The 21,138-nt window shown below is 38.4% G+C and overlaps 1 protein-coding gene and 1 non-coding gene across 2 annotated transcripts in view; both read left to right on the top strand.

The window, feature by feature from the left end:
- LOC126184990 (forkhead box protein P1-like) overlaps positions 1 to 21,138 on the top strand; it is a 224,997-nt gene that overhangs the window by 164,816 nt on the left and 39,043 nt on the right. The gene's annotated exons all lie outside the window — the stretch shown is intronic.
- Trnat-ugu (transfer RNA threonine (anticodon UGU)) lies at positions 5,431 to 5,505 on the top strand. Its single transcript has one exon. It is a non-coding gene; the product is annotated as a tRNA-Thr (tRNA).

Below are 21,138 nucleotides of genomic sequence, written 5' to 3'. Positions count from 1 at the left end.
TCACACGATCGCTGTTTCCAGAATCCATGTTGATTCCTACATAGTAGATTCTCAGTTTCCAAAAACGACATGATACTCGAGCAAAAGACATGTTCTAAAATTCTACAACAGATCGACGTCAGAGAGATAGGTCTATAGTTTTGCGCATCTGCTCGACGACCCTTCTTGAAGACTGGGACTACCTGTGCTCTTTTCCAATCATTTGGAACCTTCCGTTCCTCTAGAGACTTGCGGTACACGGCTGTTAGAAGGGGGGCAAGTTCTTTCGCGTACTCTGTGTAGAATCGAATTGGTATCCCGTCAGGTCCAGTGGACTTTCCTCTGTTGAGTGATTCCAGTTGCTTTTCTATTCCTTGGACACTTATTTCAATGTCAGCCATTTTTTCGTTGGTGCGAGGATTTAGAGAAGGAACTGCAGTGCGGTCTTCCTCTGTGAAACAGCTTTGGAAAAAGGTGTTTAGTATTTCAGCTTTACGCTTGTCATCCTCTGTTTCAATGCCATCATCATCCCGGAGTGTCTGGACATGATGTTTCGAGCCACTTACTGATTTAACGTAAGACCAGAACTTCCTAGGATTTTCTGTCAAGTCGGTACCTAGTATTTTACTTTCGAATTCACTGAACGCTTCACGCATAGCCCTCCTTACGCTAACTTTGACAGCGTTTAGCTTCTGTTTGTCTGAGAGGTTTTGGCTGCGTTTAAACTTGGAGTGAAGCTCTCTTTGCTTTCGCAGTAGTTTCCTAACTTTGTTGTTGTACCACGGTGGGTTTTTCCCGTCCCTCACAGTTTTGCTCGGCACGTACCTGTCTAAAACGCATTTTACGATTGCCTTGAACTTTTTCCATAAACACTCAACATTGTCAGTGTCTGAACAGAAATTTTCGTTTTGATCTGTTAGGTAGTCTGAAATCTGCCTTCTATTACTCTTGCTAAACAGATAAACCTTCCTCCCTTTTTTTATATTCCTATTAACTTCCATATTCAGGGATGCTGCAACGGCCTTATGATCACTGATTCCCTGTTCTGCTCTTACAGAGTCGAAAAGTTCGGGTCTGTTTGTTATCAGTAGGTCCAAGATGTTATCTCCACGAGTCGGTTCTCTGTTTAATTGCTCGAGGTAATTTTCGGATAGTGCACTCAGTATAATGTCACTCGATGCTCTGTCCCTACCACCCGTCCTAAACATCTGAGTGTCCCAGTCTATATCTGGTAAATTGAAATCTCCACCTAAGACCATAACATGCTGAGAAAATTTATGTGAAATGTATTCCAAATTTTCTCTCAGTTGTTCTGCCACTAATGCTGCTGAGTCGGGGGGTCGGTAAAAGGAGCCAATTATTAACCTAGCTCGGTTGTTGAGTGTAACCTCCACCCATAATAATTCACAGGAACTATCCACTTCTACTTCACTACAGGATAAACTACTACTAACAGCGACGAACACTCCACCACCGGTTGCATGCAATCTATCCTTTCTAAACACCGTCTATGCCTTTGTAAAAATTTCGGCAGAATTTATCTCTGGCTTCAGCCAGCTTTCTGTACCTATAACGATTTCAGCTTCGGTGCTTTCTATCAGCGCTTGAAGTTCCGGTACTTTACCAACGCAGCTTCGACAGTTTACAATTACAATACCGATTGCTGCTTGGTCCCCGCATGTCCTGACTTTGCCCCGCACCCATTGAGGCTGTTGCCCTTTCTGCACTTGCCCGAGGCCATCTAACCTAAAAAACCGCCCAGCCCACGCCACACAACCCCTGCTACCCGTGTAGCCGCTTGTTGCGTGTAGTGGACTCCTGACCTATCCAGCGGAACCCGAAACCCCACCACCCTATGGCGCAAGTCGAGGAATCTGCAGCCCACATTGTCGCAGAACCGTCTGATTACACTGATAAATGACTGGTTACACAGATAGCTTAATATGTTACTTAACTCAGAATCACATTCTTTAATTAACTTTGTTGATATTTCATCATACCCACTAGATGTTTTTGATTTTAAAGATTATGGACATTACTTCTGCTGGGGCACTGAGGGACAAATTCATATTATTGAAGTTACCTGAAATGTCTGGTCTGAGGTATTCCATAGCAGCATCTACAGAACCTGACAATCCCATCTTTTCAGTAAAAGTTATAAAATATTTGATAAAAAGTTCTGCAACACCATACACATCTATCACCAATGTATCATTTACTCTTAATGCTATTTGTCCCTCTTCAAGTTTGGTTCTACTGGTCTCCTCCTTCACTATATCCCATATTGTCTTTATTTTGTTATCTGATGTGATGTCACCACCAGACAACACACTTGCTAGGTGGTAGCCTTTAAATCGGCCGCGGTCCATTAGTATACGTCAGACCCGCGTGTCGCCACTATCAGTGATTGCAGACCGAGCGCCGCCACACGGCAGGTCTAGAGAGACTAACTAGCACTCACTCCAGTTGTACAACCGACTTTGCTAGTGATGGTTCACTGACAAAATACGCTCTCATTTGCCGAGACGATAGTTAGCATAGCCTTCAGCTACGTCATTTGCTACGATCTAGCAAGGTGCCATGTTCAGTTACTATTGATATTGTGAATAATGTACAGTCAACAGCGACATTCACCATTTATGGATTAAAGTTAAGTATTCCACCAGCTACGTCCGTTTTTTTCTAAATTCTAATTTCCTTGTCCTGTTCCAGACCTCACGCCAGCCTGCGTGAGCTAAAACGCGTGCCTTTCTGCTTCCTCTAATAACACGGTGTTGGCTCTCCTGCCAACCCACAACATCTGATATGACTATTTTTCCTTGTAATATATTTGCTTTGATCTCCATATTGCAGTCTTCAATATTTTGCAATATTTCTTGTAATGTGCTATAGCAACAACATCGGAACTGTTTCGGATTGACAGATACAGTTCTATTTTCGTTTTACAAGATACCTCTATTCCTTGAGTAATCCATGGCTTATTTGTAGACTTTGCTCTAACATTGGTTGGTTTAGGGGGAAAACACTGTTCAAATACAATTTATTAGCAAAAGTGTAACATTTTTCATTCATGCCATGAGCACTGTAAATATCACTCCAGTGAATGTCTCAGAGGAGTGTCCTAAAATAATCAAGTTTTGGCTTATTAATTACCCTCTTGAGCTCAGATTTAACAGATTTTATATCCTGTTCAGTATTAACATTTAACAGAAGGAACTGCATGTCATAGTCTGAGAGGCCATTAACTATTGGTTTTGTAATATAATTTTGTTCATTCTACTTTTCTATAAAGATATTATCAATGGCTGTTTGTGAGCAATTGGCTACCCTATTGGGGAACTTTACAGTGGGAATTAAGTTGAATGATAGTGTTACTAACTCAAATAAGTTCTTATTGCGAGGATCTTTAAGGAAATCTACATTGAAGTCACCATCAACCACTGTTTCTTTGTTTTTAGTTGTTAAATGGGCGAGTACAGCTTCAAGGTGGTTTATGAACAGATTAAAGTTACCTGCAGGTGCTCAATATACACTTAATGTTATGAAGAATTTTTTGTGAAATTCTAATTCTGTTGTGCATGCTTCCATATGCGATTCTAGGCAAAATTTACGAATGTCTAGAGGAAAAAAGAGATGACCAAATAATAGCAACACATTTTGTTAGAAGTTCATTTAGTAACCATGAAAGCATCATGGAGATTCTCAGCCAATTCCAGTCAGACGCTGTAAGAGTGGTGTTCTGCATCATGGTGTGGTTTACTATTTAAAGTTCTGAGAGCATATATTATTGGAAGAATCAACCAATACATTGCTTCCTCCCATTTATATCTCACAAAAAGACTATGGAGATAAAATCAGAGAGATTCAGAATTCAAGACCACACAGAGGCTTGCCAGCAATCATTCTTCCCACAAACCATTCATGATGAGAGCAGGTAAGGAGGGAAGTAACAGTGGTATGCAAAGTGCCCTCCCCCACACCCCATAGGGTGACTTATGGAGAATATATGTAGATGTAGATTCTAAGGTTATTTTTATGGCCAAGAAACAGTCTGTTATGAGACCCTAAGCTTTGTGTTATGGAAGTAAGATTATACCCATGCAAGAGGGATGCTGTTACTACCATAACACTTTAATTTACTAAGCATAATTTTGTGATTTATGCAACCATATACTTTGGAAAGGTCATAAAATATACAAACATGATGATTTTTCTTGTTTTGCTTTCCCAGCACATTGTTTGTGTGGTCTTGTATTGCGCTCAGTTACATGAGTCAATATTCTATCACTGGCCACAGTCACAAACACTTTTAAAAGGCAGAAAGTAGTTTGCTAATCTGCAGTTTTGTAGATGGGTATCACTACAGAATATTTAAGTCTGCCAGGAAATATACCACAAGTTATTGACTGATTACAAAATGCTTAAGGGCCATTCTATCAAGTCAGCACAAGATGTTTTTGTTATGATAGAAACACCATCCTAGCCAGCAGAATTACTACTTTTGAGTGACCTGATGAATTTTTTTAGTCACCATAGGAGTTCAGTTTTTTAAATTAATGTCTGTTGGTGGTACATGCAGTGTCTACATAAGTAAATATAATGCATCTGTATTTGGTTGTTTGTTACTGGATGCAGTGTTTGCAGCCACTGTGAGGAAGTAATCATTGAGTTTGGTGTCCAGTGATTTGAAACTGTTATCAATTCCTGTTAAAGCTGTTTCTTGGGGTCTCAGCCTCATTTGAGTTACAAGTTTTGTTTTCTTCTTGTTTAATACTATTCCAAATAGTTTTTGCTTATGTCTTGGAGTGTTCCATCTTCTATGACTTTTCTATATCTCTGTTTCAACAAAATTCTATACTGATTTGAGAACATGTGCATACTTCTGGTTTTTTTACAACTTTTCTTAATATGTTACAGTACTTCTTAATAATATTAAAGTATGTCTGGGTAATTACTTGTTCTGGCTATTTTGTATGTATACTTTTTTTGTTCTGAAGATACTTCGGTGCCTGTAGTGCTCTGAGGTCCTTTTAATGTCTTCCCAGTACTTCATTTAATTATCGTTTTAGAAAAACTACTTTCAAAACTGGAATTAATCTCATTAACAAAGATATTACATTTAGAGTTAGCATTAGACTTGTTGTAAACTTCACCCCAAACATCTTTTAAGCTTTCTTTAAATTTATCAACCATTTTTTTGTTTGTTATATACTAAGATGGTATGTTAGTGTATAACATATAATTAAGGCTCACTGGCCACTTCACCATCTTCTTCTTCTGTGCGAATGCACAAACAGAGCCCGAACTCTTACGGGAATCGGAAATGCACCACAAGTAATGAGTATAATGGGCGGGGGCACTACGAATGTAGTGCAGGACAATACGTCGAGAATGTGGGTTTCGCAGGAAGGTGTGCCAGAGATAAATCCCTGCAGTCGCGCTATCCTCTGTGCCCTCGATGGCTCAGATGGATAGAGCGTCTGCCATGTAAGCAGGAGATCCCGGGTTCATGTCCCGGTCGGGGCACACATTTTCATCTGTCCCCGTTGATGTATGTCAACACCTGTAAGCAGCTAAGGGTGTTCATTTCATTGTAACTCTTTTTTATTAATCAGCAACATTGTTTTCTTTGAATGTTTCTGAACATACAAAAATAAATGACCTGCAAAATTGCTGACTAATATCCTTAATGTCAGTCTGTTGATGAATTCTTGAACATGTTCTCAGTTAAAATATAATAAATTTCCTTTAGATGGAAGAGATTCTGCCCACAAATCAGCACAGATTTAAAAAGCATCACCTGTGGAAGTCTCAGCTTACCCTTTATCACAATATTCTGCCAATCATGGCTGACCAAGCAGAATGTTAACAAAGGTACAAGCATACATAATATGTTTCCAGATGTCTGATTGGTTAAAAGATGTCTTAAATAATAGAACCCAGTTTATTGTTCTTGATGACAAGTGTTCATCAGAGACAAGGGTATCATCAGGAGTGCCCCAGGGAGGTGTGACAGGTCTACTGTTATTCTCTACATACATAAATGAACTGATGGACAGGGCGTGCAACAATCTGTGGCTGTTTCCTGATGATGCTGTGGTGTATGGGCAGGTGTTGTCATTGAGAAGGATACACAATGATCTAGACAAAATTTCTAGTTGATGTGATGAATGGCAGCTAGCACTAAATGTAGAATGGCGTTAATGCAAATGAATAGGCAAAACAATCCTCTAATGTTGAAAATAGCATTAGCAGTGTACTGCTTGACAAAGCCACATTGATTAAATATCAAGTTGTAACATTGCAAAGAAATATGAAATGGAAGGTGCTCATCAGAGTGGTAGTAGGGAAGCTGAATGGTCGACTTTGGTTTATTGGAGAATTTTAGGAAGGTCTGGTTCATCTGTAAAGAAGGCTGCATACAGAACACAAGTGCAACACATTCTTAAGTACTACTTGAGTGTTTGGCTTCCTAGGCCAGATCAAAGCAATACATTCAAGCAATTTCACCAATAGGTTTGATCAGGATGTGAGTATTACAGAGAGGCCTTGTGAACTCAATTGGGAATCCCTAGAGGGAAGATGATATTTCTTTCGTGGAACACTGTTCAGAAAAATTTGAGAACTGGCATTTGAAGCTACCTGCAGAACAGTTCTACTGCCACCAATGTATATTTTTTGCAAACACCATGAAGATAAGATAAGAGAAATTAGAGCTCGTACAGTGACAGAAGGGATAGATGTGATTTCATCAGAATATCTAAAATCATTGGAAGAAGTGGCAACAAAACAACTATTCTTCATGTTAGTGTGTAAAATGTATGAGACTGGTGATATACCATTTGACTTTCAGAAAAACATCATCCACACAATTCCAAAGATTGTAAGAGCCAGTAAGGGTGAGATTATCACACAGTCAGTTTAACAGTCATGCATCCAAGTTGCTAACAAGAATAATATACAGAAGAATGGAAAAGAAAATTGAGGATGAGGTAGATGACAATTAGTTTGGCTTTAGGAAAGGTAATGGCACCAGAGAAGCAATTGTGATGTAGTGGCTGATAATGGAAGCAAAACTAAAGAAAAATCAAGACACATTGATAGGATTTGTTGATGTGGAAAAAGCTTTTGACAATGTAAATGTTGCAAGATGTTCGAAATTCTGAGAAAAATAGGCTTAAGCTAGAAGGAAACACAGGTAACATGCAATATGTACTAGAGCCAGGAGGGAACAATAAGAATGGAAGATGAAGTACAAAGTGCTTGAATTAAAAAGTGTGTAAGACAAGGATGTAGTCCTTTGCACTTACTGTTCAATCTGTACTATGGAGAAGCGATGGTGGAAATAAAATAAAGGTTCAAGACTGGAATTAAAATTCAAGGTGAAATGGTATCAAAGATAAGATTCGCTGATGATATTGCTATCCTCAGTGAAAGTGAAAAAGAAATACAGGATCTGCTTACTGAAATGAACAGTGTAATGAGTACAATATATGGATTGAGAGTAAAAGAAGGAAGATGAAAGTAATGAGAAGTAGCAAAAATGAGAACAATGAGAATCTTCCAGAATGAGATCTCATTCTGGAAATGTCCCCCAGGCTGTGGCAAAGCCATGTCTCCGCACTATCCTTTCTTTCAAGAGTGCTAGTTCTGCAAGGTTCGCAGGAGAGCTTCTGTTAAGTTTGAAAGGTAGGAGACGAGGTACTGGCAGAAGTAAAGCTGTGAGTACCGGGCGTGAGTCGTGCTTCGGTAGCTCAGTTGGTAGAGTACTTGCCCGCGAAAGGCAAAGGTCCCGAGTTCGAGTCTCGCTCGGGCGCACAGTTTTAATCTGCCAGGAAGTTTCATATCAGCGCACACTCCACTGCAGAGTGAAAATCTCATTCTGGAAACGTCCCCCAGGCTGTGGCTAAGCCATGTCTCCGCAATATCCTTTCTTTCAGGAGTGCTAGTCCTGCAAGGTTCGCAGGAGAGCTTCTGTTAAGTTTGGAAGGTAGGAGATGAGGTACTGGCAGAAGTAAAGCTGTGAGTACCTGGCGTGAGTCATGCTTCGGTAGCTCAGTTGGTAGAGCACTTGTCCACAAAAGGCAAAGGTCTCGAGTTCCAGTCTCGGTCAGGCACACAGTTTTAATCTGCCAGGAAGTTTCAATGAGAATCTTAACATCAAGACAGGTGATCATGAAGTAGATGAAGTTAAGGAATTCTGCTACCTAGGCAGCAAAATAACTCATGATGGATGGAACAAGGAGGACATAGAAAGCAGACTAACACAGGCAAAGAGGGCATTCCTGGCCAAGAGAAGTCTGTTAGTAACAAACATAGGTCTTAACTTGAGGAAGAAATTTCTGTGAATGTACATTTTGAGCATAGCATTGTGTGGTAGTAAGACATGGACTGTGGAAAAACTGGAACATAAGAGAATCAAAGAATTTGAGATGTGGTGCTACAGGAGAATGTTGAAAATTAGATGGACAGTTTAGGTAAGGAATGAGGAGGTTCTCTGCAGAATCAGCAAGGAAAGGATTATGTGGAAAACATTGAGAAGAAGAAGGGACAGGATGATAGGACATGTGTGAAGACATTAGGGATTAACACCATTGATACTTGAGGGAACTGTAGAGGGTAAAAAATGTAGAGGCAGACAGAGATTGAAATACATTCAACAAATAATTGAGGACATAGGTTGGAAGTGCTTCTCTGAAATGAAAAGGTTGGCACAAATGCAAGTGGAACAGGAAAGGAAGTGACTGGTAGTGGTATAAGGTACCCCCCTCCATGCACCATATGGAGGCTTGCAGAGCACGTGTGTGGATGTGGATGTTGGCATGTACTAGCCATTGAACAGTACAACACTCTTAAGTATGTCCATTCACACTCCTGTTTCACATAATTAGTCAAACCATAAGTCTATCATTCTTGAATGGCCACTATCTACTGACTAAATAATCATGTATTTATGGGCTATGGTACTTGTGCTTTAATTTTTCACAAATCTAACAAGGATGTATTTACAAGTTTCTTAGGTGACAACAAAACAGTAATTATTCAATATAATCAATGTTCATCAGTATTTGTTTATCATTTTTCTTAATGTCAGTTATTAAGTTATGAAGGTCTGATTCTTGTATACTTAACTGTTGTAATTTCATGGAGGAATTAATGAATTTTGTACTGATTCTTTACATACCCAGAAATTTAAGGGACATAGACTATATTCTTTTCCAATTTATTGATTCATTCACAGGTCTTTTGTCGCAAAATACTGATGTAGTAGACTTATTCATAGTTAGTTCATTAGTTACGTTCATGTTCCATGGATCATTTTGCATGATAAATTGTCATGATGTGGAATGAGTCATTTTACATTCATATTGCAAATTAATTTGTACTCTAGACCTTACCATATAATTATTTTTTTTCCCTGAAATGAAAACAAGATATACAGATTGAGTTAGCAATTCATACTCACCACCTTTTACACATTACAAACATAGAAATTATGCCTCAGAATAGAAGTAGCTGTCAAGGAGAAACTTTTTCAGTTTATTTTCAAATTTTACCTTGCTGCCTCTTAGACATTTTATCACTTGATAACTGGTCAAAAATTTTTGTTGCAGCTATGTGCACCCCTTTCTGTGCTAAAGACAACCTTAATGTTGAGTAATGAATGTCAGTTTTTCTTCTAGTATTCTAATTGTGTACATCATTGTTCCTTTTGATCTGTAGTGGATCATTTACAACAGACTTCATGAGGGAATAAATATACTATGAAGCAGTACAAGATGATTGCAGGTGAACACTTACAGCATGTTTTTGGGCAATGAAGACCTTCTTTCTTAAAGATGAGCTACCCCAGAACACTATTCCATATGACATTACTGACTGAAAATAAGCAAAATATGTCAAATTACTGATTTCTCTCTCCCCAAAATTTTCTGTGATTTTAAGTGCAAATGTGGTTGAACTAAGTTGTTTTAGGAGTTCCAAAATTCCAATTTAAATTCTCATCAGTATGGGGACCTAAGAATTTTGAAGTTTCCACACTATGTATTATTTTATCACCATGTGTTACACTTGACACTGGCACAGTAGCCCTCGAGGTGCAGAACTGAATATGATGTGTCTTTGTTAAATGCAAGGTGAGAGCACTTGCAGAAAACCAGTCAATGACACTTTTGAGAATTTTGTTCACAATTTCTTCCATTTCTGTGTGTAGACTGGGAGTGATTACAATACTGGTGTCATCTGCAAAAAAAACTAATTCTGCTTGTACATTAGACGGTAGATCATTTACATACATGAGAAACTGTAGTGGATCCAAGATTGAGCCTTGGGGAACCACATACATTATTTCTCCTCAGTCAGAATTATGTCCCTGGATTCTGTTTGTTGAATTACTACTAAGTACAACTTTCTGCATTCTTTTGGTTAGCTATGACATGATCCATTGGTTGGCTATAGGGGAGAGTGGGGCTAGTGTGGACATTTTTTATGTTTGATGCTTTATCCTAAAACCATTTGAGGCAAATTTTTTAAATTCAGTACCTTTGGATTCACCAGTTTTCACATTACCAGAATCATTAAAGCAATTCTTTGTATCTTCAGCATTTTGACCACCAACTAAAAAATACAAGGTGTCTGCAATCTGTCCACATTTGCCCCACCATGTGTCCACTCTTACCCCATGTCAACATTAGCCCCACTCTCCCCAGCCATCACTCCCACAAAACTTCAGTTTATCTAGGAGTATACTATGATTCTCACAATCAAATGCCTTGGATAGGTCACAGAAAATACCTACTCGTGCTATTTTGTTATTTAATGCTTGTAATATCTGGATTGTGAACATATAAATGGCATTCTCTGTAGAGCAACCCTTCAGAAACCCAAACTGTGATTTGCTGAGGATATTACTGTTGCCAAGGCGAGATACTATTCTAGAATACATCACTTTCTCTAAAATTTTGGAAAATGATGTCAGCAGTGAAATAGCTTGGTAGTTACTGACATCTCACTTATCACCTTTCTGAAAGAGGGGTTTAACATTGGCATATTTTAGTCTCTCTGAAAAATGCCTTGAGTTACTGATGCATTACATATTTCAGACAATACCGGACTTAATATACATGAACAAATCTTTAGTACTCTATTGGAAACACCATCAAAACCAGAAGAGCTTCAATCCTGCATTCGGCCATCCTGATTTAGGTTTTCCGTGATTTCCCTAAATCGCTCCAGGCAAATGCTGTGATGGTTCCTTTGAAAGGTCACGGCCAACTCCCATCCCCATCATTCTCTAATCCGATGAGACCGATGACGTCACTGTCTGGTCTCCTCCCCTAAACAATCCAACTCAGAAGAGCTTTTATTCTTGATAGAATGTATGGCCCTCTTAATTTCAGAAGTAGAAGTTGGTGGTACATTCATATGATGTAATTTTATGAGAGTTACTTCTTCAACATATTGCTGTGATTTTTCTCTTGAACTGTTGGTCCCTGTGCTTTCTGCTATTTTTAAGAAATGATTATTAAATATTTTTGCTACCTGTGACTTGTCATTTATAACCCTCCCATTCAATTCAATGGTAATATTATCCTCTTATGTGGTTGGTTGTCCTGTCTCTTGCTTAACTATATTCCATATTGCCTTAACTCTGTTGTCAGACATACTAATTTCTGACTTTATGTTCATGTTTCTTGATTTTTTTAATAACCTTTCTTAGTAATTTTGAGTAGTTTTTGTAGTGCACAGTTACTACAGGGTCTCTAGTTGTTCTTGCCAAAAGATACATTTCCGTTTTCCTTTCACAAGATAATTTAATCCCCTTAGTGATCTATTGCTTTTTACATGGCTGTTTAATGTCCCTTCTGATTAGCTTATGCTGAAAGCTATTTTCAAACACTGATATGAATTTATCATGGAACAGATTAAATTTTATATTGGCATTTGGTTGTTTCTTGTAAACTACTCTTAAAAACATTTGCCATGTAGTCATTAACGATTCTTACTGACTTCCACTGAGGTGTGTCACACTGCAAGGTACTATGTCATTTATCCTGACTAACTGTGCATGATGATCAGAGAGATAATTTGTTACTGGGTTAACAGCTATTTTCTTGCTTTGTGCCTCATCAAAGAAAACATTATCAGTTAGGGACCTTCTGTCTTTATCCACCCATGATGGAAAGTTAACTAATGAGAACAAATTATAGTATCCAAATAAGGTTTCCAGATCATTTTTCCTATAGTATTTAACCTGACTGTAACATATATTTTGAAATGTATTGCAATTTTTAGTTTGTTTTTAATACAGGCTGAGCAACAATCACTGGTAAAATTGTCCGTTTTTCAATAACAATTCTTATGATTCTGATAATATCATTAATATAGATTGAAAGACATTCATTAAAATCACATAATACACAAAACCTTTTCTGATTTTGACCACTTTAAGTGTAAATTACACACTAAATTGAAAGCACTAGCGTCTTTTACTTCCAAATTATATTTTAAATATGTATACATAGTGAAATACACTCTTGGAATTTTCATAAAATGAATCTGCTGAAAATACAAACTGTAAACTGAATAAACAAATATTAAAATGTGTATTAACATGTTGATTGTGATACTAAATTGGTCATATAATTTTAATGAGTATTTCTTTCGTAATGCATCTGTACCATTAAAATAAAAAAAATGATGAATAAATAAGTTTAATGAATTATCTTGTAGTCAATGTACAGACTGGAAATTTCTGCTCATAAACCAACAATAAGGTAACTAGTTGTCAACAGTCATTCATCAGCTAGTATGTTTCCAGACAAGTTTGTTAGTACAGGCTCTACATCTATACTGTGCAAACCATATTGCAGTTTGTGGCAAAGGATACTTTGTGTACTGTCACTTCCCCCTTTCCTGTTCCAGTTGCGAATAGATTGCTGGAAGAACAATTGCCAGTAAGCCTTTGTCTAAGCCTGTATCTCTCTAATTTGAACTGCATGATCTTTTTGTGAGACATACATAGGAGGAAGCAATATGTTTATTGACTTTGCTGTCTCAGAACTTTAATCGAAAACCACACCATGGTGCAAACACCTGTCTGACAGTGTCTGCCACCGCAGCTGGCTGAGTATCTCTATATTGCTTTCATGCTTACTAAATGCACCTGCAATGAAACATACTGATCTTTTTTGGATCTTCTCCATTTCCTCTATCAATCCTATCTAGTACGTAACCCAGACTGATGAGCAATATCTAAACATTGGTCAAAAGTGTGTTTTGTAAGGTACACCTGTGATTAATTTTATGTGGTCATTCCACTTCAAATAGCTCCATGCATACACTCCTAGATATTTTTTATAAAAATAACCACTTCCAGTGATTGGTCTACAATAATGGATCTTTCTGTCTATGTATACACAATACATTAAATTTGTTTATGTTGAGGGTCAATAGCCCCTCCTTGCAACGAGCATTGATCATCTGTAGGTCTGCGTGTGTTTTGTTCCAATTTTCTAGCTCTGAAACTTCTCTGCATATTGTAGCATCATTGACAAAAAGCCTTGTGGAACTTATGAGTTGTCTACCATATCATATAAATATATTGTGAAAAGTAATTGATATATAACAATCCCATAGGTTACACCCAAAGTCACATCTATGTTGGAAGATTTCTTTGCATTGAGAATGACATGCTGTGTTCTGTTTATTAGAAACTCTTCAATCCAGTCACACAGTTGGTCTGACATTCTGTAGGCTCATATTTTGTTCACAAGATGGTAGTGTGGAACTGTGTAGAATGCTTTATGGAAGTCAAGAAATATAGCACCTATCAGGGCACCCATAACTACCACTTTCTCGGTCTTGTGGACAAACAGAATGAGCTGTATTTCACATGATCATTGTTTTTGAAACGAATGTTGATTCTTACACAGGAGATCTTTTGTCTCCAGAAATGTCATAATATGCAACCAGAGAGCATGTTACAAGATTCTGCAAGCAACTGATGTCAGAGATAATAGGCCTATAGTTTTGTGCATCTCTTTGATGAGCCTTCTAGAAAATGGAAATGACTTGTGCTTATCAGGAACCCTTCACTCCTCCAAAGAAATGGTACACATCTGCTAGAAGAGGGAGCAGTTCTTTCACATATGTTATTTAGAATCATACTGGTATCCCATCAGGACCAGTGGCCTTCCCTCTGTTGAGTGATTTCAGGTGCTTACCTGCCTCTTGGTCACTTATTTTGATATCGTCAATTTTGTCATTTGTGCTATAATTTAAAGGAGGCACTAAAATATGCTCTTCCTGTGTGAAACAGTTTTGGAGAAAGACATTTAGTATCTCAGCCTTTTCTGTGCCATCCTCTGTTTCTGTGCCATTATGGTCACAGTCTGTCTGGACAGATGACTTAGATGTATTTACTGATTTCACGTAATACCAAAACTTCTTAGGATTTTCTGTCAAGTCAGTAGATAGAACCTTACTTTCAAATTCATTGAACACTTCACACATTGCTCTCCTTACACGAATTTTGGCTTTGTTTAATTTTTGTTTATCTGTGAGACTTTGGCTATGTTTAAATTTTTGTTGAAGCTATCTTTGCTTTTGTAGCAGCTTTCTAGCATGGCTAGTGAATCTATCACAACTTTGAGGTGTTATATAAGGGTCAGGCAAATTGTAGAAATTGTAGCAAAGCAGCCCATGGGCCTAGCACTGCATGAATACCTTCACACTCTGTCAGACGCCCTCTGTTTAATAGGTGCTGCTCATGCGTGGTTGTTTACATCTTTGGGTGGGTTTAGTGATGTCTCTGAAAAGTCAGATGGACTGTGTCTGTGATACAGTATCCACAGTCAATGTCTATCTTCAGGAGTTCTGGGAACTGGGGTGATGAAAAACTTTTTTTGATGTGTGTAGTTCAGTAATTATTGTCCTTTATGATGACATTTATACAGACACTGTGGGCTGTGAAGCCAGTCTCATGGAACCACAGATCCCATCATCCATTTTATCATCCATTTTAGGTTCCCCAACTCAGTAGAAGGTTAAGGGGAAAGTTGGAGAAAAAACCTTACTGCTAAGAGAGTTCCCTTATTGTAGCATAAATGAATGGGTTCCTTGTGCTATTGTGCTAGGAAGATCCATGTGCATATGTCTTTTGTGAAAACACATTTTAAACCTCTTTGTGCCCAAGTGCTAAGAGGCAGTACCCTCCATGACAAGGATAATCTCAGTGAAAATACAGTCCAAGGAGAAGTGATTGTGTTTGTAAATAACATATTCCATTTCTCTGTGTACCTGTGACTATAGACCTTCAAGCAGTTTCTGTTGAGATTCATGTGGACAAAGGAGTACAGTATCCTTTCTGTGCCTGCTGTAACAAGAAGCATTGCATCATAAGATTTTCGAGACCCTTATAGTACAACTGAACTGCCCACTTCTCATAATAGAAGACTGTAAAGCACACAAAGGTAAAGAGCCTCAGGAACTGTTTGCCCCAGGTGTCAAGGTTAAGAGAACCTCATGATGTCTCAGGAGTAGTACATTGCAACCATTGGAAACCACACATACTTCAGCTAGTGGGTCATTCTCAGCCATATACCTCTCTTCCTACTCTCCAGCTCTCTTAGATTATGCTCAATTGAAAGTTGCTGATGAATATACTTCCATTGACCATTTCCCACACTGGATTCACCTTCTGCACAGAGCAGTCTCCAAAAGGAAGCTGCTGAGAAAGAAGATCAGTAAAGTAAACTGGTCACAGCACAGCCAACTGACTGTTTTTGAACATTGAGACAGCATTCACAACTGGGTGGACCATACCATAAGCATGACCCATGATGCCATTGATTTATCCACCACTGAATCCTCAGCTCATGTTAGAAGACTACATGTACCTTGGTGGAGCGATGAGTGCCACTTGGCTGTGTGGGCTAGCTGTGCAACTCTGCAGCAGTTTGAATACTAATCAACAGCAGAGAACCTTGTGGCCTTTCCAGTGACAAGGGTCAAATCTTGGCATACAATCAATGGTACCAAATAAAGGCAATGTGAAATATTCTTGGACTCTATCAATTATTTCAGTTGTTTTGTATGAGAAACAATCAGTAGGATTTACAATAAATGGAGCTAAGCACCTATAGCAGCTGTGAGAGGAAGGGGTGTCTTCAAACAACACCTGGGGATATCACCTGCACTGCACAATGGCATAGCACTTTACAAAGGCTACTGCCACTTCCGGCTAGGATCCAGTATTCCACTGCAGACATGCAGATGTATGGTTTGGATTTCAAATTCAACCGTTCTGAGCCATGTTACAGCCCATTCTCCATGTCAGAATTGGAATCACTCTTGGATGCTCATAATACTGTGTCTATCCTGACTGAATTCTATACAGCATGCTGCAATACTTACAAATAGAATAAAAGGAAATCCTCATAGAATGTTTCAGTTTGATGTAGCAGACAGACCAATTTCCTAGCTCATGGAGGGAGGCAATTTTTATTGTGACTCTCAAACCAGGGAGATCTGAATATGACTCATTAGTTACAGATGTGTCAACTTAAGAAGCTGTGTAGGAAAGACCTTGGAGGGAATGATCAACTATCACTTGATGTTGACACCTGAGTCTAGGTAGCTCATTAGTCAATGTCATAGCAGATTATGAATTGTTGCTCCACTGTTCACAATCTGGCCCTGCTAGAGGCAGCTGTAAAACAGGGTTGTTGTTGTGGTCTTCAGTCCAAGGACTGGTTTGATGCACCTATTCATGCTACTCTATCCTGTGCAAGCCTCTTCATCTCGAATTAACTACTGCAACCTACATCCTTCTGAATCTGCTATGTATAATCATCTCTTGGCCTCCCTCTGCAATCTTTACCCTCCATGCTTCCCTCCAATACTAAATTAGTGATCCCTTGATGCCTCATAATGTGTCTTACCAACAGATCCCTTCTTCTAGTCAAGTCGTGTCACAAATTCCTGTTCTCCTGAGTTCTATTCAGTACCTCCTCATTAGTTACATGATCTACCAATCTAATCTTCAGCATTCTTCTATAGCACCACATTCTGAAAGCTTTTATTCTCTTCTTGTCTAAACCATTTATCATCCTCCGTGTTTCACCTCCGTACATGGCTACACTTCATACAAATACTTTCAGAAAAGACTTCCTGACAAATCTATACTGGATGTTAACAAATTTCTCTTCTCCAGATATGCTTTCCTTGCCATTGCCAGTCTACATTTTATACCCTTGCTACTTCAACCATCATCAGTTATTTGGCTCATCTATGGCTTTAAGGGTCTCATTTCCTAATCTAATTCCCTCAGCATCACCCGATTTAATTCGACTACATTCCATTACCCACATTTTGCTTTTGTTTATATTCATCTTATATGCTCCATTCAAGACACTGTCCATTCCGTTCAACTGTGCTTTCAAGTCCTAAGCTGTCTCTGATAGAATTACAAAGTCATTGGCAAACCTCAAGGTTTTTATTTCTTCTCCCTGGATTTTAATTCCCAATCCAAATTTTTCTTTTGTTTCCTTTACTACTTGCTCAATATACAGATTGAATAACATCAGGGATAGGCAACAACCCTGTCTCACTCCCTTCTCAACCACTGCTTCCCTTTCATGTCTCTCAACTCTTTTAACTGCTACACGGTTTCTGTACAAATTGTAAATAGCTTTTCACTCCCTGTATTTTATCTCTGCCACCTTCAGAATTTGAAAGAGAGTATTCCAGTCAACATTGTCAAAACTTTTCTCTAAGTCTCAAAGGCTATAAAGATAGGTTTGCCTTCCCGTAACCTACCTTCTAAGACAAGTTGTAGGGTCAGTATTGCCTCGCGTGTTCCTACATTTTTACGGAATTCAAACTGATCTTCCCCGAGGTCAGCTTCTACCAGTTTTGCCACTTGCCTGTAAAGAATTCATGCTAGTATTTTGCAACTGTGACTTATTAAACCAGTGGTTCAGTAATTTTCACACCTGTCAGCGCCTCCTTTCTTTGGAATTGGAATTATTATATTCTTCTTGATGTCTGAGGGTATTTCACATGTCTCATACATCTTGCTCATCAGATGGAAGAGTTTTGTCATGGCTGGCTCTCCCAAGGCTACCAGTAGTTCTAATGGAATGTTGTCTGCTTCTGGGGCTTGTTTTGACTTAGGTGTTTCATTGCTCTGTTGAATTCTTCATGCAGTATCATATCTCCCATTTTGTCTTCATCTAAATCTTCTTCCATTTCTGTAATATTGCCTTGAAGTACATTGCCCTTGTATAGACTCTCTATATACTTCTTCCACGTTTCTCCTTTCTGTTCTTTGCTTAGGACTGGTTTTCCATTTGAGCTCTTGATATTCATACAGGTGGTTCTCTTTCTCCAAAGGTCTCTTTAATTTTCCTGTAGGTGACAGCTATCTTACCCCTAGTGATACATGCTTACATTTGTCCTCTAGCCATTCTTGCTTAACCATTTTGCAGTTCCTGTCAATCTCCTTCTTGAGACATTTGTATTCCTGTTTGCTGCTCCATTTACTACAGTTTTATACTTTCTCCTTTAATGAATGAAATTCAGTATCTCTTGTGTTATCCAAGGATTTCTACTAGCCCTCATCTTTTTACCTACTTGATCCTCTGCTGCCTTCAATATTTCATCACTCCAAGCTACTCATTCATTTTCCTTTCCCCTGTTCTTGTCAATCACACCCTAATGCCCCCTCTGAAATTCTCTACAACCTCTGGTTCTATTAGTTTATCCAGGTCCCATCTCCTAAAATTCATACCTTTTTGCAGTTTCCCCAGTTTCTATCTTCACTTCATAAATTGTAGTCAGAGTCCACATCTGCCCCTGTAAATGTCTTACAATTTAATATCTGATTCCTAAATCTCTGACTTACAATTATGTAGTAAATCTGAAATCTTCTGGTGTCTCCAGGTCTCTTCCACTTGTACAATCTTCTTTCATACTTCTTAAACCAATTGTTAGCAGTGATTAAGTAATGCTCTTTTTATCTTATCATACATTTCTTCAATCTCTTCATCATCTGCAGAGCTAGTTGGCATATAAACTTGGACTACTGTGGTAGACTTGGGCTTTGTGTCTACCTTCGCTACAATAGTGCATTCAGTATGCTGTTACTATTTTTTTTATTCATTATTAAATCTACTCTTTCATTACCCCTATTTGATTTTGTATTTATAACACTGTCCTGCTGAGTAGTCCCTGCCCAGAGATCCAAATGGGCGACTATTTTACCTCTGAAATATTTTACCCCAGAGGATACCATCATCATTTAACCATACAGTAAAGCTGCATGCCCTCAGGAAAAATTATGGCTGGAGTTTCCCCTTGCTTTCAGCTATTTGCATTACCAGCACAGCAACACCGTTTTGGTTGATGTTACAAAGCCAGTTCAGTCAGGCATTCAGACTGATGCCCCTGTAACTACTGGAAAGGCTGCTGTCCCTCTTCAGGAACCACACATTTGTCTGGCCTCTCAAAAGATACTCGTCAGTTGTGGTTGCACCTACAGTTTCGCTATCTGTATCACTGAGGCATGCGTGCCTCCACACAGTGGCAAGGTTCATGGTTCATGAGGAAGGGGGGGGGGGGGGGGGGCAGGGTTACCTGCATGAATATTGTGTAGGAATATTTTATGAGTTAAGAAAGATGTACAACAATATTTGAAGTTGCAGTGTCCTAGGATATCTGCACCATTGAGATTCCATATCTATCTGCTGTATTCATTCAGTTCTTTGTTGGTGAAATTCTACCTGAAAATTTTGAGTAGGAGAAAAACGTCCCTCAATCACTTGTTTCAAGTGTTACCCTACTTACCATGACCATAAATAGTATGACAACCACAGTAAGGACTTGTGTGCAATGCTCTTTATTTATGGAAGGGTTGAAGTTTTGTTTCTCCATTGATCCTGTAACAGCAACTAGCCAGTTGCAATTCATAGGTAGTAGATTACAGAAATGGGCTGCAGAAACAAGTTTTTAATTCTACACCAATAAGTTTATATGTTTACTTTAATCAATCTTGTTATACTTTTCCCTTATGATATTTGCACATGAGAGGCACTGTTCTACATTTGGAGATTCATTGAGGTTTCTAGATCTCATATTTGAAAAAGAACATGAAGACAAAGACACTGAAGGCACTGGACATCTTAAAGTGCCTTAGTCACTGGTCTAGGTGAGCAAACTAGATGTACTTCCTCCAGTTTCATGTGGGGCAGTTGCCAACCCAAAATAAGTGTTAGAACTGAGTGCTACCCTGCTTACTGAGGAGGCTAAGGTTAATTTTGATTTGGTATATAAAGAAAGGACTATATTACTTTTAAATTTGATATTGTACAATGTTTAAAATTACTATTGCAACTGTGTGGGTCAGTTAACAGGTGGTTCAAAACCAAGGGACTCACTTGGCTGCTCCTTGGTTTTCCACACGTGTCCTCAAGATATGTCTACATACAATTGTAACAGCACTAGAGAAGATGGGGTCATATTGTATTATATTTTTAGTGGCCCTTTAGATCATACATTGCACATCATGATATTGGACAAGCCGGCATGGGTGATATGATGGGAGCACTATCATGGCTGCATTTAAGATATACTGTACATTGCTTCACATTGTGGGTATTAATCTGAGAGAAAATACATGGCCAAAATATAATTTTTTAATTACCTTTAAAGCTACTGTGCTTCACATAATGGGTAGTAATCTGAGAAAAGAAGGCATACTAAAGAATTCAGAACATGAATAATTAATAAATATTAAAAAGAAGCCATACACAAAAATAAATAAGGAATAATTGAACTGTGCAGACAGCACCATTATTAAATTACTCTGGTAGGTTAAAGGGTCTAAGATTTACAACCATAAAATTTATACTCATTTGTCCATTTACACACAGTCACATATATAACAGTAGTGGATAAATTAATGTAGACATATGCCTCATGTTGTTCAGACATGCTACTGCAGATCAGATTCTAAGAATTCCTGTATGCATGCTTGAAAAGCAATGCTTTATTAGGAGTGATCTTGGATTTATTCTAAAATCCTTTAGCTGTCTGATTTTCTTTGTCAGTTTTGTGGGATGACTATACAGTTTTATTCACATTTGTTTGACACCTTTT

The sequence above is a fragment of the Schistocerca cancellata genome, chromosome 4 (genome assembly GCF_023864275.1).
Source record: "Schistocerca cancellata isolate TAMUIC-IGC-003103 chromosome 4, iqSchCanc2.1, whole genome shotgun sequence".
Taxonomy (NCBI): Eukaryota; Metazoa; Arthropoda; class Insecta; order Orthoptera; family Acrididae; genus Schistocerca; species Schistocerca cancellata.
This window is presented reverse-complemented; position numbering and strand designations above follow the sequence as displayed.